At 38.8% G+C, this 18857-nt stretch overlaps 1 protein-coding gene across 5 annotated transcripts in view; it reads right to left on the bottom strand.

The window, feature by feature from the left end:
- The window catches only part of bin3 (bicoid-interacting protein 3), a 305604-nt gene that overhangs the window by 195929 nt on the left and 90818 nt on the right, over window positions 1–18857 (bottom strand). For all 5 annotated transcript variants that reach the window (XM_067771262.1, XM_067771261.1, XM_067771260.1 and 2 more), the window contains exon 3: window positions 11711–11863. The gene's annotated coding sequence lies outside the window, so the exon portion shown is untranslated. The remainder of the gene's footprint in view (window positions 1–11710; window positions 11864–18857) is intronic.

Raw genomic sequence — 18857 nt, forward strand, 5'->3', positions numbered from 1 at the left:
ATCTCTAAACCCCACAAACAAGGACAATAAATGCCGTTGTGATTGCGGAGTTTTTTATGTTCAAGATTTAAAAGCAGGTAACTTTGGGATTAAGTGAACGACTGTTTTTGGATATTATTAAACTTCACTTACGCATCGGCAAATAACAGCAACAAAGCTTAAGGCCTCGGGGCAGCTTGATTGCAGGCCGTAAGGCCATAACAGTATGGCACCATCTAATATCGGGCAAACGGAAAAGATGGTTCCGTGCCTGAGCTTCGAAAGAAATCTTTGGTGTCAGGGTGCAGAAGTGGCAGAACATATCATACACTTGTATACAAATGGTTCTAAATTAACGGAAGTGGTAGGGTCTGCTGTTTACTGTGTCGATCCAGAAATAAGTATATTCTACCGGCTGACAGATTACTGCAGCGTCTTTCATGCGGAGATTATAGTCGCGAAGAAAACAGCAGAAGTTTTTGAAAAGGCGTGTTTAAGCTGCAGTTGCGTCAATATATATATTGATAGTCTGGCGGCCATTAAGGCAATAATCTCACACCGTACTTCATCAGCAAATGTCCTTGAAAGCAAAGAAGCATTTGAAAAAAACTTCGCTCAGACCGGACCATACATCTATACTGGGTTCTCGGTTATAAAGGGATAGAAGGTAACGAAAAGGACGATTGAGTTGGCAAAGGAGTCTGCAGCACTCGCGGCATTGACGGTAGACGTTCCAATCCATTTGGGAGAAATCAGCAGACAGGAGCTACATATGATCCATCAAACAGGAATGACGTGGACAGTGGCGCGGGGCTGCAAAATTTCTAAAATTATGTGCAAATCCTTCGATATTAGACTCACAAAGTGGCACACATTTCTGAAAAGTGAAGACTTGAGGCTCACGATGCGCACACTTACTGGACACTGCCTTCTGGTGTCACATGCTTATAAGTTAGGCCTCGTCAGTAACGGCAGATGTAGGAAGTGCCAGCTGAAGGAAGAAACGGTTGAGCACGTTCTGTGTCCGTGTCCTGTGCTCGCCCGATGAAGGCACCAGCTTTTAGGGGCAGCCGACTAAATCAGCGTGAATCTGTCATTATCTGCACAGAGCTTCCTTTTATTTTAACCTCCGGTTATGGCTTCCCAGACCATACTGACAACTGTTTATATATCATCTATCGTGGATCTTGATTTTAGAAATTTAAACTGACTATTTGACAAGCCACCTCGGGTTTCCAGGGTCTGCTGCAGACGTTCACTAATAATACGCTCGATAATCTTTCCTATCGAGTCCAACATACAAAGTGGCCTGTATGAGGATTGCTGGTCGGACATCTTACTAGGTTTGAGCAAAATGATCAGGCTTTGACGCTTCCATGAGCGGGGAAGACGACTTCTTGCATACAGGCGTCCGTAAATAATGATGTTCTAGATCTTATAGGGAATTTAAGGGCTATATTTGGCACTCCATCCGACTTATTACCTGTAACTCGTATATGTTGCATCCAATACCTCCTGCTCTGTTATTCGTAGGATTTACATACCTTCGAGGTCCTCGCTTTGATAGGAATAGTAATCTTGTGTCGTACAAAGGGTTTCGATGATTCTTCTCGAGACATTTAGGTTGCTCTGATTTCTGCCCTTTAATTTTAGCCATCACCGTTCTGCAAGCCAATCCCCCACGGATCAACGTCGGAACTATCCATTAGTTCTTTCTTGCTCCTTTTATACCATGTTTATCGCTGTTCTTTGGGCTTTGTAACCTAACCTAACTCCGTCGCTCGGCCTGAACATCAGCCAACTGCTCGCCAATTCACAGTTGCACCTGTAATTTTGGGTATTCGTTCACCAAATCACTGGCTACCATCGGTTTTTGTATCAGCCATCCATTCGTCGAATTACAGTTTTCCGTTTATTTTGACAGCTTTTCCACCATCCACCGATTTCATCTTTGCCCGTCCGCTTCTTCTATTGCCTTGAGTCGACGACTAGATGAGTATCTACCACCCATAGACCCGTCAACTTGATTAGCTACAACTATTCTTTATGGTCAAATCGCCAAATCGCGAGCCTGCAAATCACTGGAGGGCTTGAATGTAGCTGGTAAAGTTTGCATCCTGTCGGATAGCCAAGCAGCGATAAAAGCGCTTTCCTCGCCACACATTAACTCAAAATTATTGGGCTTGTAAGCGACTCATATCCCAGGTCATAGGGGTATAGAGGGTAACGAGAAGGCCGACGCAGCGGCTCATCGGAGATGAACGAGGAAATAACCAGTGTTGAAGTAGGCATACCCTTAGCAGTAGCCAAGGGGAATATCCACAGCTTCTACTTGAAGAAAGCACAAACTGGAATAACATCACCACCTGTGCAATATCAAAATCCATTTGGCCAAACTATGATGGAAAGAGGGCGAGAAGTCTTCTGAACAAATCCAGGGCCAACACACGCAAACTGATAGCAGTCTGCACCGGTCACTGGGCAGTAGGTACGCATGCGGAAAAGATGGGCATTCCGTACAACGACTACTGTAGAAGCTGCAAAGATCCAAATGCCAGGGAGACAGTAGAATACTTTATGTGTAAATGCCCGCTCTAGCTAGAGCCCGACTAAGGTTCCTTGGAACCCCGTTTCTAGAAGACCTCAGAGGTTTATCTGTGATAGCAATCCCGAATATTCTTAATTATATCAACAACTCTGGATGGTTGTAATACATTGACCGGCAAGTTACATGGCATCAAAACGGCTTTAAATAGCTACTTGGGCGACCAGGGTCGAATCCATTTCACCTACCTACCTACTTCTTTATGGCGTGTGTGTGTGTGACGCCAATAGCACCAATAACGATTACTTAACGTGAATTCTTGAAGTACCTTAGAAAATGGTACCTCTATTCGACTCCGGATTGGCTGAGTGCTATACCTTTTCCCTGCAAGCTTTTTACAGTTTCAGTTTTTCAATACAGCGCCTAAGGACTGTTATTTCCGATTTGAGAGTGATAGCAATATCTAAATAAAATCAACCACTTGTTGAAGTCGCTATCACAATCTGCGCCATCTCACGTTCGTCTGCTTTGCTAGTTTCGTTTATAAGTTCCTATTTTCCATATTTATTTGTAGTTTTACGTGTTAAGACTATTAATATTTGCCCAAACGCTTGACTAAACAAAATCTATTCGAGCTTCAATGGCCGAATACTGGCACACTACTTGGCTGGGCTAGTAGACTCGACTACTTAACTTAGACGGCTGGTGCGCTACATTGCCAAGTTCGTACTGACAATATAAATGGCTAAGTGGTTGCATAAGCTTTTATTGAATATACAAGCACAAGTAGATACTATATCAAACGCATAACGGATAACAACAACAACGTCAGGAACAAGAAACACAGAATAATAACGTAAAGTGAATTGTAGTTATTTCGCACACTTGACTGGTTGTTCAAATGTCCATCCGATCATATGACCATCCGCCTGAATGGTTAAGTGGCAGTTTGGCTAGCAGAGACAGTCGAGCATTGAGTGTTGGTGGAAGTGTTCAGACAGAAACAAAGTTCATTCAGGTTCCATACCTCTTTCATAATCAAATGATCGAAACGCACAAAGTACACAAAACAAAAACAAGTAAGGAAGGCTAAGTTCGGGTGTAACCGAACATAACATACTCAGTTGAGAGCTATGGAGACAAAATAAGGAAAATCAATCTGGGGTAACCCTGGAATGTGGTTGTATAACATGTGTATCAAATGAAAGGTATTAAAGAGTATTTTAAGAGAGAGTAGGCCATAGTTCTATGGATGAACGCCATTTAGGGATATCGCCATAAAGGTAGACCAGGGCTGACTCTAGAATTTGTTTGTACGATATGGGTATCAAATGAAAGGTGTTACTGAGCATTTTAAGAGGGAGTGGGCCTTAGGTCTATCGGTGGACGCCTTTTCGAGATGTCCCCATTAAGGTGGACCAGGGGTGATTCTATAATGTGTTTGTACGATATGGGTATCAAATGAAAGCTGTTAATGAGTATTTTGAAAAGGAGTGATCCTTAGTTCCATAGGTGGACGCCGTTTCGAGATATCGCCATAAAGGTGGACCAGGGGTGTCTCTAGAATGTGTTTGTACGGGAATCAAATGAAAGGTGTTACTGAGCATTTTAAGAGGGAGTGGACATTAGGTCTATAGGTGGACGCCTTTTCGAGATATCGCCATTAGGGTGGGCCAGGGGTGACTCTAGAATGTTTGTACGGTATGGGTATCAAACGAAAGGTGTTACTGAGCATTTTAAGAGGGAGTGGGCATGAGGTCTATAGGTGGACGCCTTTTCGAGATATCGTCATTAGGGTGGGCCAGGGGTGACTCTAGAATGTGTTTGTACGATATGTGCATCAAACGAAAGGTGTTACTGAGCATTTTAAGAGGGAGTGGGCATTAGGTCTATAGGTGGACGCCCTTTCGAGATATCGCCATTAGGGTGGGCCAGGGGTGACTCTAGAATGTTTGTACGATATGGGTATCAAACGAAAGGTGTTACTGAGCATTTTAAGAGGGAGTGGGCATTAGGTCTATAGGTGGACGCCTTTTCGAGATATCGCCATTAGGGTGGGCCAGGGGTGACTCTAGAATGTGTTTGTACGATATGGGTATCAAATGAAAGGTGGTAAGGAGTATTTTAAAAGGGAGTAATCCTTAGTTCTATAGGTGGACGCCTTTTCGAGATATCGCCATAAAGGTGGACCAAGGGTGACTCTAGAATGTTTGTACGATATGGGTATCAAACGAAAGGTGTTACTGCGCATTTTAAGAGGGAGTGGGCATTAGGTCTATAGGTGGACGCCTTTTCGAGATATCGCCATTAGGGTGGGCCAGGGTGACTCTAGAATGTGTTTGTACGATATGGGTATCAAATGAAAGGTGGTAATGAGTATTTTAAAAGGGAGTAATCCTTAGTTCTATAGGTGGACGCCTTTTCGAGATATCGCCATAAAGCTGGACCAAGGGTGACTCTAGAATGTTTGTACGGTATGGGTATCAAACGAGAGGTGTTACTGAGCATTTTAAGAGGGAGTGGGCATTAGGTCTATAGGTGGACGCCTTTTCGAGATATCGCCATTAGGGTGGGCCAGGGTGACTCTAGAATGTGTTTGTACGATATGGGTATCAAATGAAAGGTGGTAATGAGTATTTTAAAAGGGAGTAATCCTTAGTTCTATAGGTGGACGCCTTTTCGAGATATCGCCATTAGGGTGGGCCAGGTGTGACTCTAGAATGTTTGTACGATATGGGTATCAAACGAAAGGTGTTACTGAGCATTTTAAGAGGGAGTGGACATTAGGTCTATAGGTGGACGCCTTTTCGAGATATCTCCATTAGGGTGGGCCAGGGGTGACTCTAGAATGTTTGTACGATATGGGTATCAAACGAAAGGTGTTACTGAGCATTTTAAGAGAGAGTGGGCATTAGGTCTATAGGTGGACGCCTTTTCGAGATATCGCCATTAGGGTGGGACAGGGGTGACTCTAGAATGTTTGTACGATATGGGTATCAAACGAAAGGTGTTACTGAGCATTTTAAGAGGGAGTGGACATTAGGTCTATAGGTGGACGCCTTTTCGAGATATCTCCATTAGGGTGGGCCAGGGGTGACTCTAGAATGTTTGTACGATATGGGTATCAAACGAAAGGTGTTACTGAGCATTTTAAGAGGGAGTGGACATTAGGTCTATAGGTGGACGCCTTTTCGAGATATCGCCATTAGGGTGGGCCAGGGTGACTCTAGAATGTGTTTGTACGATATGGGTATCAAATGAAAGGTGGTAATGAGTATTTTAAAAGGGAGTAATCCTTAGTTCTATAGGTGGACGCCTTTTCGAAATATCGCCATTAGGGTGGGCCAGGTGTGACTCTAGAATGTTTGTACGATATGGGTATCAAACGAAAGCTGTTACTGAGCATTTTAAGAGGGAGTGGGCATTAGGTCTATAGGTGGACGCCTTTTCGAGATATCGCCATTAGGGTGGGCCAGGGGTGACTCTAGAATGTTTGTACGATATGGGTATCAAACGAAAGGTGTTACTGAGCATTTTAAGAGGGAGTGGACACTAGGTCTATAGGTGGACGCCTTTTCGAGATATCGCCATTAGGGTGGGCCAGGGGTGACTCTAGAATGTTTGTACGATATGGGTATCAAACGAAAGGTGTTACTGAGCATTTTAAGAGGGAGGGGGCATTAGGTCTATAGGTGGACGCCTTTTCGAGATATCGCCATTAGAGTGGGACAGGGGTGACTCTGGTATGTTTTTGTACGATATGGATATCAAATTAAAGGTATTAATGAGGGTTTTAAAAGCGAGTGGCCCTTAGATGTATATGTGAAGGCGTTCTCGCGATATCGACCAAAATGCGGACCAGATGATCTAATTTATTTATATATGCAATACCACTAACAGTATTCCTGCCAAGATTCCAAGGGCTGTTGATTTCGCCTTGTAGAACTTTTTCATTTTCTTCTACTTAATATGGTAGGTGTCACACCCATTTTACAAAGGTTTTTCCAAAGTTATATTTTGCGTCAATAAACCAATCCAGTTACCATGTTTCATCCCTTTTTTCGTGTTTGGTATAGAATTATGGCATTTTTTTCATTTTTCGTAATTTTCGATATCGATAAAGTGGGCGTGGTTATGGTCAGATTTCGCCCATTTTTTATACCAAGAAAAAGTGAGCTCAGGTAAGTACGTGGGCTAAGTTTAGTAAAGATATATCGGATTTTGCTCAAGTTATTGTGTTAATGGCCGAGCGGAAGGACAGACGGTGGACTGTGTATAAAAACTGGGCGTGGCTTCCACCGATTTCGCCCATTTTCACAGAGAACAGTTACCGTCATAGAATCTATGCTCCTACCAAATTTGAGAAGGATTGGTAAATTTTTGTTCGACTTATGGCAATAAAAGTATTCTAGACAAACTAAATGAAAATGGGCGGAGCCACGCCCATTTTGAAATTTTCTTTTATTTTTGTATTTTGTTGCATCATATCATTACTGGAGTTCAATTTTGACTTAATTTACTAATATACAGTAAAGATATTAAATTTTTTGTTAAAATTTTAATTTAAAAAAATTTTTTTTTAAAAAGTGGGCGTGTTCTTCATCCAATTTTGCTAATTTTTATTTAGCACATATAGAGTAATAGTAGTAACGTTCCTGCTAAATTTCATCATGATATCTTCAACGACTGCCAAATTACAGCTTGCAAAACTTTTAAATTACCTTCTTGTAAAAGTGGGGGGTGCCACGCCCTTTGTCCAAAATCTTACTAATTTTCTATTCTGCGTCATAAGTTCAACCCATCTACCAAGTTTCGTCGCTTTATCTGTCTTTTGTAATGAGTTATCGCACTTTTTCGGTTTTTCGAAATTTTCGATATCGAAAAAGTGGGCGTGGTTATAGTCCGATATCGTTCCTTTTAAATAGCGATCTGAGATGAGTGCTCAGGAACCTACATACCAAATTTCATCAAGATACCTCAAAATTTACTCAAGTTATCGTGTTAACGGACGGACGGACGGACGGACGGACGGACGGACGGACGGACGGACGGACGGACGGACGGACATGGCTCAATCAAATTTTTTTTCGATCCTGATTATTTTGATATATGGAAGTCTATATCTATCTCGATTCCTTTATATATGTACAACCAACCGTTATCCAATCAAACTTAATATACTCTGTGAGCTCTGCTCAACTGAGTATAAAAAAGTGACAGTTACAACAATTCAATGCTCAATCATACATACATACTTAGAAGACTTACTTTGCTATTTTTGTTAAATGATATGAATTATTGCGCAGTTAGTTTTAGAGCTGGTTGTCTGTGAAGGGATTTAGTTTGACAATCACAATCTCACAGCAACAATTAACGTTTATTTAATTGCACAATTTAATACTCTCAGTTCAGAAGTGCCTATTACAAGTTGGGCGGGTAGTTGCGAAAAGTTGTGACGTCTAGATGTGGTAATAAATATTAAATTGATTAGGTTTGGCATTTTTAGGCGAACGAGTTTTAAAATTTAATTGAAAAATGTGTATGTATTGGTTGAAAAACTTTACCAAACCCCTCGGACATGAAATTGTAGAAGATTACCGCTATGAAAAGTCCGATGAGTAGGTAAAAGAGGGTGCAGACGGTAGAAGTCCCAATCTGTTTGCGAGAAACCAAAAGGAGACAAAATGGTCATATGATCCATCAAGCAGGAAAGGTGTTGAAGAAAGCGCGTGGTTGGAAAATTTTCAAGATCATGTATGACATTGGACTCACAAAGTTGCTCATATCCCTAAAGAGGGAAGACTTAAGGCTCACTATAGGACACTACCTTCTGGCGTCACGTGTTTATAAGTCAGGCCTCGTCAGTGACTGTAAATGTGGGAAGCGCGAACCGCAGGAAGAAACGGTTGAACACGTTGTGTTCGTGTCCTGCGCTCGCAAGGTCAAGGCTTCAGCTACTAGCGGCGGCAGGGCTGCCAGATTTTAAGACAGCAGTTAAGCTAGGTCCTCGAAAACTTCTAGTATTTGCCCAGAGGACAGTTATTCTATAACACAAGTCCTGATGCCTAATTGGGGTCTATCCGTTTGGTCGTCAAACTAATTCCAGCAACACTATGGACACATTCTGTGTGAGGTCTTTCCTGACCGGTTGTGAGGTCTTTGTTGGGTTTTTTAGACTAAAATTGTTTGAGCTACAAAGCTACATGTTCAAAAACAACCCAGAAGGTCTAACTAAAAAATTAGAAATTTTTGTAAAATTTTCTCGAATGGTTGATTGATAGAAAAAGTTTTGGAGATTGGTTTGCACAGTTTTAGTTACAAAGTTCATGGAAGCTTTTTCTTAAATTATCCCAAAAAAAAAACAAGTAAGGACGGGACTGTGCCGAAGACTTTATACCTTTCATGAATGGGGCTGAACAATAATCTTATCCCGTTCGTAATCTCCAAATAATAGGATGTATAAGATAAGAATTATATAGTGAACAGATGTAGATACATAAACGATTTTTAAGATAAATATAAAATAAAAAATGGCAAAAAACCCCCTTATCTGAACGATCGGTTGTATGGGATATATATTATATATAGCTCCGAACGAAATGATTTTTTCATGGAATCTTATTCTAATATATATCACCAAGTTTAACGTTTTTATATCGGAAATTAAGGGAGAAATTGCCAAAAATCTTTCTATCTGAACGATCGGTTGTATGGGATATATACTAGATATAGTTTCGATCAAAATGATTTTTTTAGAAAATCTTCTATGATATATGACAAAATATATCACCGAGTTTCACGTTTATACTTTCTAAATTGCGGCAGGAATGACCAAAGTCGTCTTATCTGAACGATCGGTTGTATGGGAGATATATGTTATAGTGGTCCGATCCTACCGTATCCAACAAATGTCTTATATAATACAAAAATACATCCTTGTGCCAAATTTCATTGAAATATCTCAAAATTTGAGGGACTAGTTTGCGTTCAATCAGACGGACGGACAGACGGACATGGCTATATCAACTCAGTTCGTCGCCCTGATCAATTCGGTATACTTAATGGTGAATCTATCTTCTATATTTCTCAACGTTACAAACATCGGACCAAAGTTAATATACCATTTCATGTTCATGAAAGGTATAAAAATAGTTTAGTGGACGAAATGTTCGCTGCTGTATATCTTATGTAGATTCTGAATATAAGTTAGTCGGAGCACGAATACAAATTTCCTAAATAGCGTATTTTTCAAGACCTTTTATTTATTACGTTACCATGTCCTAAATATTAGCCGAATCGATCATTACGCCATCTAGTGGATATTCCCTTCCTCACTTTGCACTGTTGCTTCAAGTGCCCCTAAAACCATACTTGCAACAGGCAGCGCAAAACAGCTGTGCAAGCATATGCGGACTATAAACAGCCAACACTATTTCATCAAAAAAAATGCTATGCTTCACGACAGTTTTATGTGCTTAGCTATTTGAATACAGGTTTGATAAAATTATAAACAATATGATTGCCAACACAATACGGCCCCGGCCGCTTATTATATTACCGTAACTCAAATGTTTCATTCTACTTCTTACTACAACTACCTTGTTCGACCACAGCTGCTAGGCTATTCGCACGACCGTTTGCCTAACTATCTAAGAGTAAGGGTGCAGAAGTGCGTGTTTTTTTTTTTCAAAGAATTTTTTATTATTATTTTATTTGTTCAGAAAGCAGAACGTTCTCTAAAATATTGTATCCAACTCACTGTGCTGTAAAAATACCGATTTGACATAATAACCTGAAATTACGTTTATCACAAACCAGTTGAGAATTACAAGCGCACTCAAATGCCAATGAAAGAAACGAAAGAAAAATCTTCACAGCTAAAGTCTTTGAAACATCAACTATTGCCGTCTAACGGTCCTCTCGCCACAGATGTAGTATCCGATACTGAAGAGCCATATCTTCTGTGATCTGGGGCGGAAAACTTTTTCACGGTTTGCGGGTGTGTCTTTGATCGTAACACATAAATACCGAGTTTTTATTCATTGCAAATCCTAAATCGTGGGATCACTACTTGACATTTCATTATTTGAGTGCCACTTCAGCCTTTGAAAGAACCCATCTCATAATTGTGATCGGTTTTAAACTATGTACATATATTCCAAGTTTTAAGTAGCTAGCTCACCAGGAAATTACTTCTAAACTACTGAACTGTTATCTTTTTTCTGCATTGTTATCATATAGTTTATAGTATCCAGCTTACCGAGTACTTATTTTAAAGATTCTCCAAAGTCTTCTTAATATTCTGTACCCACTCTATCATAAAAACTCACAGCTATAACAAAATTTGTATTTACTCTGACAGTCAGGCTGCACTAAAAGCACTTGTATCAGTTTCTTACATGAGAGACTGGACAAGTAGAGAAGTGCCGCAAATCTCTTACCGAGGTCGCTGAGCAAACTTCCCTTGGTCTGCTATGGGTGCCTGGACACTCGGATATACCAGGCAATGAGATGACTGACGAACTTTGCAAGACAGGGCACATCCGTTCCGCTTTCGTCGTCCTAGAAGGAATTGAGCATGCCGCTCGCTACCTGTAAGCTCACTTTGAAAGGGGTTTTCCTTAGGGAAGCGGGTGTGAGATGGAGCCATCTTGAATCCTGCTATCACACTAAGCTCGTGTGGTCTGATTGGGACACGAGACGCACGAGAAGTCTCCTTCTTCTTGGAAGGGGGGACATATATCTGGTGATTGGACTTATAACCTGCCATATAGCAATCGGGAGGCATGCACAAAGGTTGGGTGCTCCCTATAATTATTACTGCAGGAGCTGCAAAGACGAAGAGGAGATAGAAAAAGTCGAGCATTTTCTGTGCGATTGTCTTGCGCTTTGGCACAAGAGGAAGAAATCTCTGGAATCTCCCTTCTTTGATGATCTTTGTGATCTCGCTGGAAATTCCTGACGTGTGCTAAATCTACCTGTTTGTTTTAGTTGAGGAGAGATCCATGCGGTATCGCAACGGGACCTTTATGGGCCTAAGTGCACTAGTGCTCGCACCGGTGGCCACTCTAACCTAACTTAACCTAACCCATGATAAAGACTCACATATTCTCAAGATTCAAGTAAATACTACTATGTTTCGGCTTAGTATTTTAAAATATTTTTGCTTTATCTATAAGAACTCACCTCTATGCAGTTTTTCTTCGCAATTACGCTTCGCAACACGGCATTTAGGAGCACTTAAGGCCAGATGCTTGAACAATTTGCATACATTAGATTAGCATAAATAGTTTTCAACTTAAAACCCATAAAAAGTATCACACACTGTTTGCATAAATGCTGAAAAGAAAGAATAAATGGGGGAAAAGTTTTTTTTTTTTTTTATTTTTTTTTATAAAAAATCATTCAACTAACAAAACGAGTTTGAAAGAAATGAATCCTCAAACACAACCAAAAATAATTTGGATAACACACATTTAAATATGTATAGAAATACACATATGACATACATATGTATATACTTGGGTATAGTTTCAAAAAAAGGATATATGAATGCATATATGTAGCTAAGTTTTTTATGAATTAAATCACAAATACCCTGCCATATGTAACTTAAGCTAAGAGGAAAGGTAGAACGCTTCACAACAACGACACGCAGGAATGCTTTAGGACAATAGCGAATAGCGAACAATATGACGACAACTAAACGAATTTGTTGAAGATGAACGTAGAAGGCAAAAGCAGTACCTATTTGTTAGGAGGTTTTATAGAACACGTGTACATACTTACTCATACCATTTATAGGGGGGATGCATTTAAAAAGAAAGCTATCTCAGAATGCGCGTCACTTGAGGATGTGTAAGCAGTCAAAAAAATATACACATATATAAAAAGTTCGACAAAAATGTATGAAAAGAAAAGAAAACTTCAGTGTTAGCACAGTCAGCAGTATATAATATATTCTAAATATATTAGGGAAGTTCAGAATTTTGTGCAAATGGTGTAGCATTGTATTACAAACTGGTGTAGTATTCTTACACGAAAAAAAAAATCAAAAAATTATACGTCTCGGCATTTGCAACGTCATAGCAAATACGCAACATCAGAAACATTAAGGGAGTTCAGGATTTTGTACAAACGGCCTAGCATCATTGCATTGCAAACTACTGCAGCATATGTTTTACAGTACACTAACAAAATACACGGCTATGCATTTGCTACGTTAGTGCAAAAATGCAATATCAAAAACCGTAGTTAATTTTTTCAATATTGAATAGCAAATCATCAGCTGTCAAAACAAAACAAAAAGTGCAAAAAAAGTGCAAAATGAAAAATGTTGCTCATATTTGCTATAGCAACGTTTACAACCAAAATTCTGAACTCCCTTATTATAAAAAAAAAAGTAAGGAAGTCCAAGTTCGGGTGAAACCGAACATTACATACCCAGCTATACACTTGAAATGCTGCTGTTGTTTGTTTTGTGTGCTTAATAGTGTTACAAGGCTGCGCAATAATACATATACATATGGTTTTATTCTGAACTCATTTTTCTTCGAGTTATGGCTCCCGAAACATAGAAAATTGCTTAGTCATAATAGGTGCGGTGCCACGCCCATTTTTTAAAATTTGAAGTTTTTTCTATTTATTGTTATAAATACACTTGGGATATAAAGCTCTTTTTTGCAAAGATACAGCTTATTTTATTCGTCCACGACCCTTTTAAAAAGCTTTTATATAAAAGTGGGCGTGGTCCTTAACCGATTTCGTTAGTTTTTCTTCAAAGCATTCCTTATAGTAAAGGCAACCTCTCTGCCGAATTTTGTTACGATAGGTTTAACGATTTTTGATTTATGATTAATAATATTTGTAAAATTGATTTTATCACAAGTGGGCGGTGCCACGCCCATTTTAATAAAGTTTTCCAAATTTTTATCAAGAGTCTCAATATCAAACCACATGTCAAATTTCAACATTCTAGGTGTATTATTTACTAAATAATCAGGTTTTTTGTGTTTTCCAAAATGTTATATATATAAAAAGTGGGCGTGGTTATCATCCGATTTCGCTCATTTTCAATACAAAACTATTCTGGGTCCATATAAGCTCGTGTACCAAATTTGTTGAAGATATCTCAATATTTACTCAAGTTATCGTGTTAACGGACAGACGGACGGACATGGCCCAATCAAATTTTTTTCGATACTGATGATTTTGATATATGGAAGTCTATATCTATCTCGATTCGTTTATACCTGTACAGCCTACCGTTATCCAATCAAAGTTATAATACCTTGTGTACAAGTACAACTGGGTATAAAAATACCCCATAAACAAAACTTCGCGTTTATGTATTGGAAACTCTGCTAACGTCTCTGTAAGCGCTGTGATTCACTGGCTTAGAATTATGGTTTTGTAGCGACCAAGCTGCAGAAAGTTAACTTGCCTAACTTTCGATGGTTGTTGATTTGATAGATTTATTTCACATTTATTTTCTTATTTTTTTTCTCATACGGAAAGAGAAATGGAGTAACACGAATCGCTTTATTGCGTATTAGTATGTAAGATATACAGTTACTTCCAAAATTGCGTTTCTTACTTATATCATGAATTTGAAAGTTTGTGAGTGAGTGAGTTTGCTTTTGTTAAAGTCCGAACACATTTGAATTTTGCGTCAAGGCGCGAAGAAAAATATTGTCGTGCACCTTTTTAATTCTTACAATTTTTGTTGTTATATCGGCCTACTGATTTGTATGATCGGGGGTTCGAATCGAGCTTAGTTTTTCTTACAAATTGGCAGGACGGGACCGACATGTTTTACGTTGACCCGGAGCGGCATCTGCAACATGCAGATGATTTTTCACTAACAAACTGGAGTGTATGCAAAATCACAGACGAGGGGCGACCCCGTTTAGAAACACTTTTTTCTAATTGAAAAAACTTATTTCTAGGTTTTCGGTGTTGATTTGGCCGGAACTTGAACTCTGGGTCTGGTAGGCGGAGCACGCTACCCCCACAACAGGCGCTCATAAATGGAAATTTTTCACATGACATTTCATAATCTTATATATGCACGTAGTATAGATACACAAAGGTGTCGAATATAGCCCTTAACTTAGTTTTATTTAATACTAGTGCACCCGGCGGACTTTCTCCTGCCCAAAAATTGGTTTGTCTACACTCAAAAAGTGAGCCTCGCTTCCTCTCCTCTCACTCTATTCAATTCTTGTCCACTTTATCCTCCATTTTTCATCTCTTTCCTATCCATCCCTTATTCCATTCATCTCCTTACCGGTCGCACTCTCACTCTCACTAAATGGTGTTTGTTACCGGAAAGTACCGGATCTATATATTCGGAAAAGGACCATCAATATCAACGAACTCTTGAAAGAACAGTGGCCGTGGAACTAAGAAATCTGCGTTATACGATCACGCTAAAACCAATTTCACTCAAAAGACAAATATGAATCTGTCAAACGATTTATAAAAATTTGAATAAAACATGGATCTTATAAACACGCATGGTCACTAGTTAACATATGTTACTCAAAGGATTTACCTTTTCAAAGCTATTGCGATTTAAAAAATGGATTTCGATTACGGATCATATAACACGATACGGGTCCTGCATATTTATGTATCCTAATCTTACTATATAGTGAATGTAATAACATAACATAACTGGTGTATATAGGAACGATTTGCTCTTATCCCTTTTAAAATTTGGTTTGGAGACAAAACAGTTTCAGCGTTCTGCCATCTTCAGTGACATTTTTCGTAATTAACAAATTTGGTTTGAAGACTGTTTTTTCTACTGAAAAAAAAAATACACTGAAGATGGCAGAACGCCGAAACTGGTTTGTCTCCAACCAAAATTTGAGAAAGGTAGACGGAAATTCGTTCCAATTGGTTTCTTGTACATAATTTAAACTGCCCTATTCTCACGCTGTAGACACTTTTTTCAACTTTCCTTTACAAAAAAAACATGAACTTGGCTTGTGATTTTTTTCGTTAGTGGAATCCGCCACGATGCCAAATATAAAATAATATTAATCTGTATTGAAGGGATGTTATTGCAAAATCTATTGAAACTTCAAGTAAAGTCAGTTGGCAGCATAAAATAAGAACAGCTACAAATTGAAATATGGTAGTTCAAAAAGTTCGATAAGCACAATAAGATATGGTGGCTTAGAAGTGCATATGCTACCGAAGTTTAAGTTGCCAAGAGGCTAGAAGAAGTAAAATATCCCTGCAAAAAATCGTGTGATTAATCACTGAGAGCGGTCTGCGATGGATCTCTTTTGTCCAAATAGGGGTATAATTGATCCCCTCCAGTCCCTTTTGGGTATATTTGGCATCAGTCAGTTTGAAATTTATTAATAAAAATTGAATAAAATAAAAAGATTAAATGTGATTGAATATCAATATTTAAGAAAAATGCGAAGATCTATACCGAACCTACTACTACGAGTACTAGGATCTATGTTCCATTATGGTAATATTACAATACGAAAAAATAAGATTATTGTATTAGAATTTAAAGAATTCTAAAATACGGAAATTCTTACGGAACAAAAGAGACTTTTCTGACAGTGTCCTTAGAGGTACGAAGAGAATATGTCCGACACTACGCGTATAGATACAAAAAGGGCCTGTCGGACACTCTCCATAGGGGTACAAAGAGGAAGTGTCGAACAGTACAGAAAGGATCTGTACGACAGTACCCTCAGGGATACAAATAGGGTTATAGAATAGTACCCAAAGGGGTACAAAGAGGAAGTGTCGAAAATTCCAAAAAGGATCTGTCCGACAGTAGCCGCAGATGTATAAAGAGGACCAGTCCGACACTACCCGTTAGGCATAAACAAAAGGCACCACCTCCAACCCATGTAAAGAGATCAGAACTGGCTATCCTGGATTCATTCTAGACTAGTCGCATTTTTTGCAGGGATATTGGAAAGCAAAGCACGTAATGCAAATAGTGAAGAAGCAGGCAAAGAGGCGTGTGAATACACGAAAAACATAAAAAGTTAAAGATTAGACGATGCCAAAGGAACAATCAGAAGAAAAGGAAAAAAAAGAGTCAAGAAAGTGCATGATGATGCGATATAATGAGAAAACAATTAACAAATAAAAAAAGCGAATTGAACTGCAACTAAAAACCAAATGACAAGCAAAAGTAAAATATTAGAAGTGTAAAAAATAACAAAAATGCGAAAGGAGTGTCAAAACTAGAATCGAAAATCATAGAAAAATGCAAAATGACTAGCATGAATACGGTAATAACGAAAAAATATGTAGAAAAAGCATACGTGACAACGTTTTTCGCAAAAGCAAAACAAAATTTTTCTAACAGAAAGTGGAATGCGTGTGGCAAATCAAACAACTTTACAAGAATATAAAAGAAATAAAAAGCGAAAACTTTGAATTTAAAGTTTTAACGCAATAAAAGTAAGACTACGATATAACAAAAAGTACTACTGAACTTTACAAAATGTAATTTTATTACAAAATACTACAAAACGTGAATACGACAAAACGTTTGTAAGTAAATGGTGCTTAGAGCCAGACGAAGTAGAGTGGCAGGTGAAACACGCACAAAACAAGTAATGTGCAGGTTTTTACACCGCAAGAAATTACGATAGTATATCTGGAGGGTTACATACTCCCCATAAAGGAGATAAATCAAATACTGAACAAACAGTGTCTGTTGAATACCCTTGAGCATTCCAACAGACATCTGATTGAAGAAGCCCCGCCTTAGAGGAACTTAAGAAGTCAACTCCGTAAGCATTATGAAGAAATGCGGCTTAACTTAAGAAGTCAGCAGTATGAAGAAAAGGAGCATGAAAAGGCTCTCAAATACATCCACAAAAAGCCGTCAGACTACTATGCCAGGGACTGCCCAGTGAACCTCGTTCTTAAAGACAAATACTCTAATATCGCAATCGTGGAAAGCAACCTCTCCAGGGAGACGCACGTCACTATAGCGCAACTTCCATACGGATACTATATTACTCTTACCAATCCTGAATCAACCGATATACATAATGTATGTACTGCTTGTATTGTGTTCCCACATGACACGAACCATTTTTTCAGTTACAATGTGGAACCAACGCCTCAAACACACTTATCTCTCTGGTTCAACCCTGTTGACACTGCAAGTTTCCTCGCACTCCCGTTAGTGGACATTGATGACAATTAGTGAGTGGTCGCACTTAATGGATGTGGTGAACCACTGTTACAACAAAAACAGCGCTATTAAAATCAACAAATCGGGTTTGCTGTAAACTTGATCGCATTAATGATAATCCAACAGAGTCTTTGGTCAAGAGAGCACGTTTGTTTAGTCAATTCAACAGAAGAAAAACTGTTGGTATCAAGTTAACAATAGCTGTTTTTTTAAACATGTATATACATATACACTTAAACTTTATATGAACTTCTAAATTGCATTATTCTCAGTTGCAACTCAAACTTGTCACTCCATTTAATCTCTACAGTATTCCCCACTTCTATGACCGAAAGTGTGTGTGTCCACGATTCATCGTAACCAATTCAGCTATAGGTAATACACTATGACCAACAGAGGTGCGTATCTCCGCTATTAAGCACAACCCATTTTTAAGCGAGTTCAATAATTGCCGCTATATGGGTCTTCTGACGTACACGTACATGTAAACAAAATACAGCTATTATTCTGTAAAAATGACAGATTCCAAGTCAATTTAACTCATTTCTCTGTTAGAAAAACTAATTTTATCAGTCATTTCAACAGTGAACAACCAACTGTCAACGCAAAAGCAGCAGCGAATTTTAAGGAGAAGCTTACGCTCACGGCGCTCACTAGTTTGTTCTTATGACCATGGTGCCAGAGAAATCTGTCATATCAACAGCCTTCACTGTTAATTCTAATTTAGACGTAAATATGTTATTTTAACAGTTTTCATTGGTATTCTTGGAGTGACAGTTACAAATGTTAAGTTAACAGAGCTGTTTTTCTTTCATTTTACTTGCTTTACAAAAGAGCTGCTTAACGTAGTTGCGCTCACGATAAAGTGAGTAAGTAGTGCTTTACGAGGGTGAAGAAAGTCACTACAAAAGGATTGTGGCAGTAATTAGCTCTGTGAAGTTGGCACCTACTTGGTCGAATAATTAAAAAAACCATATCTCATTCGTTTGTCCACCGTTTGTCCATGTTTGTCCAGGAAAAATTTTCGTTTGTCCACCTTTTGTTAAAAAGTTATTTCAAAAAAAAAAAATCGTGTGTGAAGTTGGCACCTCCATTTGCGAGTATTTAAAAAAACTAAATGCCATTCGTTTGTCCATCGTT

This window comes from Eurosta solidaginis, chromosome 3 (assembly GCF_040869045.1).
Source record: "Eurosta solidaginis isolate ZX-2024a chromosome 3, ASM4086904v1, whole genome shotgun sequence".
In the NCBI taxonomy this organism is placed as follows: domain Eukaryota; kingdom Metazoa; phylum Arthropoda; class Insecta; order Diptera; family Tephritidae; genus Eurosta; species Eurosta solidaginis.